The sequence below is a fragment of the Hesperophylax consimilis genome, unplaced genomic scaffold (assembly GCF_061612785.1).
Source record: "Hesperophylax consimilis isolate HC1 unplaced genomic scaffold, BYU_Hcon_1.0 scaffold_299, whole genome shotgun sequence".
NCBI classification, from domain to species: domain Eukaryota; kingdom Metazoa; phylum Arthropoda; class Insecta; order Trichoptera; family Limnephilidae; genus Hesperophylax; species Hesperophylax consimilis.
This window is the reverse complement of record NW_028301478.1, coordinates 340-5,000: the sequence shown is the minus strand read 5'-3', so window position 1 is coordinate 5,000 and position 4,661 is coordinate 340. Positions and strand designations below refer to the sequence as shown.

Here is a 4,661-nt window from a genome sequence, read left to right as displayed (position 1 = left end):
CGTCTGACGACGCCCGCGCATCTTCCCTGCGACCGGCTCGAGGCCGGCCTTTCACTTTCATTTCGCCTCTGGGTTTATCAGTGTTCCCAATGACTCGCGCACATGCTAGACTCCTTGGTCCGTGTTTCAAGACGGGTCCTGTGAGTGCCCAAAACAAAACCACCGCCGACCGGGACGCGTCCCGTCCGAGAGCGCGCCGCTAACGACGGACACCCGACGCGCGACACCCGCGACGCACTAGACGCCGGGGGCCACGCGAAGGACGCCGCTGCAGCGCGACGGACGCCCGCGAGGGGCGGACGCGATCCTCGTTCTCTACCGTCGCTGCGTAATGTACGCCGCGGCCGTGGACACCGCGGCTCCGCCTCGCAGAGCGAGACGGGTCAACCGCACGGCGCATTCGACCGCGGCGCGACGGGTCGCGGTGTTATACTAAGGGAGAAGTGCACGCGCTCCGGGAGCCTGACGGCGCACCCGCGCACCCACCGCCCCGACCCGAAAGCCGAAGGCGAAGGTTTGCGCGAGGCGCGAGCCCCGACGGAAGACACGATGAATCTCCCCGTTCGCTCGTTTGAGTTCCACAGGTTTACCCCTGAACGGTTTCACGTACTCTTTAACTCTCTCTTCAAAGTTCTTTTCAACTTTCCCTCACGGTACTTGTTCGCTATCGGTCTCGTGGTAGTATTTAGCCTTAGATGGAGTTTACCACCCACTTAGGGCTGCACTCTCAAGCAACCCGACTCTAGGGAGAGAGACCGTCGCGGCCGGCTACCGTCACCACGGGCCTGGCACCCTCTGCGGGTAAGCGGGCCCCGTTCAAGATGAACTTGGACAGGCAGCCGTGACTAATGACCGCGCGTGTATGTATAACTCTCCTCCCGAACGCTACATTTCCCGGCGGCCCGCCGGGGCCGCAGGATTCAGCGCTGGGCTCTTCCCGTTTCGCTCGCCGCTACTCGGGGAATCCTCGTTAGTTTCTTTTCCTCCGCTTACTGATATGCTTAAGTTCGGCGGGTGATCTCTCCTGATTTGAGGTCGACAACAAAAATTTTATAAATTCGAGAAGTACGCAAAGCAACAGTGTGCGCGTATTCTCGCCCGTGCAGACTCTGTCAAGCGGGCGCGAAACCGACGAGCGTCCGCGGAGGTGCGCGCGGCCGAGAGCGCGAAGATCGCCCCGGACAGCCGACCGCTCGCGCGGTAGACTGCCCAGTTTTCAGCGTCGTCGCTAGCTCAAGGCTCGCACGCGTTCCTCCGCGTTTGGTATAACGCAAGCGGAAATCGCGCGCATCGAGAGAGCACTTCGTCAAATTTAACCGGACGCCGAGGTCCCGGCGCGCGTCTCCGAGGAGACGACGCGCGCGGGCCCCGGCGACGCCGGCAACGCTCGCTCTGCGCGCCCCCGTCCGAGGACGGGGGCGAGAGAACAGTCTGGTCGCATTGTGTGCGCGACCCTCAAACAGGAGTGGTCCGTCGACAAACTACGTCTTGCTCGGACCGCAATGTGCGTTCGAAATGTCGATGCTCATGTGTCCTGCAGTTCACACTCTGACGCGCATTTAGCTGCGTTCTTCATCGACCCACGAGCCGAGTGATCCGCCGTTCAGGGTAATAATGATAAAACAAACATAAATAGATACGTTTTAGTTTTCGGTTTTTACAATTTGGTTTGCGTTTTCGAAATGTTTATAATTCCATTCGACAAAAAGATTAATTTTGTACCGCCGCCTTCACGGCGACGGGTAAAATTTCACCGGACGAGCGGATAGAGGACGGAGCCCTCCTCCGCTCGACGCCGGCGGTTCTCGGTTCGCATCGGCGCCCTAGGGCGATCTCCGACGCAGTAATTTAGCATTCGTTCGATTATGGTTTATATGTATAATATGTTTTGTTTCATAATAATATTTCATATCATGGAAAGCACAAACATTAAACACAGGAAATGATCCTTCCGCAGGTTCACCTACGGAAACCTTGTTACGACTTTTACTTCCTCTAAATGATCAAATTCGGTCAAACTTTCCGACGCGTCGGATGCCCGTGAGAGCTTCCGCGCACCAGTCCGAAGACCTCACCAAATCATCCATCGGTAGTAGCGACGGGCGGTGTGTACAAAGGGCAGGGACGCAATCAACGCGAGCTGGTGACTCGCTTTTACTAGGAATTCCTCGTTCATGGGGGAGAATTGCAAACCCCAATCCCTATCACGAAGGGGTTTCATCGGGTTACCCGGGCCGTTAGGCCAAGGAGGACACGCTGATCCCTTCAGTGTAGCGCGCGTGCGGCCCAGGACATCTAAGGGCATCACAGACCTGCTATTGCTCAATCTCGTGCGGCTATATATACCGCCGGTCCCTCTAAGAAGATTTTCATTGTACGCCGGTAGTGAAGACCGCGAAACGCACGACCCCGACGCGCGAACGCCGAAGCCGCGCGCACACGGACCCTCGTGATACCGGTTGCACGTCTATTTAATAGGCTAGAGTTACGTTCGTTACCGGAATTAACCTGACAAATCGCTCCACCAACTAAGAGCGGCCATGCACCACCACCCACCGAATCGAGAAAGAGCTGTTAATCCGTCAATCCTTCCAGTGTCCGGGCCTGGTGAGTTTTCCCGTGTTGAGTCGAATTAAGCCGCAGGCTCCACTCCTGGTGGTGCCCTTCCGTCAATTCCTTTAAGTTTCAGCTTTGCAACCATACTCCCCCCGGAGCCCGAAAGCTTTGGTTTCCCGGGAGCTGCCCACCGGGTTAAAATTATGAAACTTCGGCGGATCGCTGGCTGGCATCATTTATGGTTAGAACTACAGCGGTATCTAATCGCCTTCGAACCTCTAACTTTCGTTCTTGATTAATGAAAACACCTTTGGCAAATGCTTTCGCTTTAGTCCGTCTTGCGACGATCCAAGAATTTCACCTCTAACGTCTCAATACGAATGCCCCCAGTCGTCCCTATTAATCATTACCTCTGGTATCAGAAAGCCAACAAAACAGAACCGAGGTCCTATTCTATTATTCCATGCGTACAATATTCAGGCAAGTGTTAGCCCGCTTTGAGCACTCTAATTTGTTCAAAGTAAACAGCCGCGACGGCCCGCCTCGGTGCGCGGCCGACCGTGAGGCCGACCGACACACGCCGGCGGTGGACGCACCGGCGAGAAGCCCCGCAGACGTGCCTGTCGTACCGCATTCGGTAGACCGACACCGCAGGACACAATTTCAACTACGAGCTTTTTAACCGCAACAACTTTAGTATATGCTATTGGAGCTGGAATTACCGCGGCTGCTGGCACCAGACTTGCCCTCCAATGGATCCTCATTAAAGGATTTAAAGTGTAATCATTCCGATCACGAGGCCTCGGACGAGTCCCGTATCGTTATTTTTCGTCACTACCTCCCCGTGCCGGGAGTGGGTAATTTGCGCGCCTGCTGCCTTCCGTGGATGTGGTAGCCGTTTCTCAGGCTCCCTCTCCGGAATCGAACCCTGATTCCCCGTTACCCGTGACAACCATGGTAGTCGCATAAACTACCATCGACAGTTGATAAGGCAGACATTTGAAAGATGCGTCGCCGGTGCTAGACCGTGCGATCAGCTCAAAGTTATCTAGAGTCATCTCGAATGGCGACGGACGGGGCGCGAACCCCGCCGCCGATTGGTTTTTGATCTAATAAAAGCATTCCTCCCGTTACCGGTCAGAACCTCGTTTGCATGTATTAGCTCTAGAATTGCCACAGTTATCCAAGTAACCGTGTACGATCTAAGGAACCAAAACTGATATATTGAGCCATTCGCGGTTTCACCTTAATTCGGCTTTTACTGAGACTTGCATGGCTTAGTCTTTGAGACAAGCATATGATTACTGGCAGGATCAACCAGGGAGCTGCACCACCGTCGGAGGGTTTTTAATCCTCCGAACGACAGAGGCCCGCCCTCGCGTAGAGGGCGCGGACAACACGGCGTTAAAGAACACGCGACGGAGTCACCCGCACGAGTCACGCTCATTATGCGTACCGCTATATTCTCCCGCTCGGCGACCGTCGCTAGACGAAAGCTCCGCGGGAAAATTTTTGCTTCAAACGAAGAAAGCGCGCGTAGGACGGCTCCCGCCCGAGAGAGAGAGACCGCACCCGCGACGACGCTATCGTCCGATTTATAATTCCCATTCGTAAAACGTGTACACCGAAAGCGCACGCCTTTGGCGAGGCAACAGTGAGACGGGGATAAAATCCTCCGCCTTTGCTTTTGAAAATTCTGCTCGCGCGGAACTCCAGAGTCAAAACATGAGCGCGAACGCCGCGCAGAAGCGGGCGTCACGTAGTTTCTCGCAAATAACACCGCCGACACGACCGATAGGCCGCCGCAGTTTGCGAACGCCGTGCATCGAGAGCCCGCCACACTCGGCGGGCACAAAGCTGTGCCGGGTCGCGTTCTCGCTCGGGACGGCGCCGAGCGCGATGCGCCCGCTCCGACCCCTCGAAGGCGCGCAGGCGGCCGGGCCGTCGGGCCTCGGGCGGCTCGCGAAACCGGGCACAAGGCGCTCGGTCTCGGTAAATAAATTTACTCTCGTCACTTACTTTCGTATTCGCATTTTGGAAATTTTAAATTATTTCATTTAATCGATGATACCGACCGACCGTTCCCGGTGAGTTTAAAAAAACTT

At 55.7% G+C, this 4,661-nt stretch overlaps 3 non-coding genes across 3 annotated transcripts in view; all 3 read right to left on the bottom strand.

The window, feature by feature from the left end:
* Positions 1 to 1,038, bottom strand: part of LOC149408426 (large subunit ribosomal RNA) — a 4,064-nt gene extending 3,026 nt beyond the window's left edge. The window contains exon 1 of the ribosomal RNA XR_016305607.1: positions 1 to 1,038. This exon is cut by the window's left edge and continues 3,026 nt beyond it. This is a non-coding gene — a ribosomal RNA (large subunit ribosomal RNA).
* Positions 1,039 to 1,449: 411 nt separating this feature from the next.
* LOC149408425 (5.8S ribosomal RNA) lies at positions 1,450 to 1,611 on the bottom strand. The gene has a single exon (XR_016305606.1). It is a non-coding gene; the product is annotated as a 5.8S ribosomal RNA (ribosomal RNA).
* A 329-nt stretch (positions 1,612 to 1,940) lies between these two features.
* Positions 1,941 to 3,880, bottom strand: LOC149408424 (small subunit ribosomal RNA). Its single transcript, XR_016305609.1, has one exon. It is a non-coding gene; the product is annotated as a small subunit ribosomal RNA (ribosomal RNA).
* Positions 3,881 to 4,661: the final 781 nt, after the last annotated feature.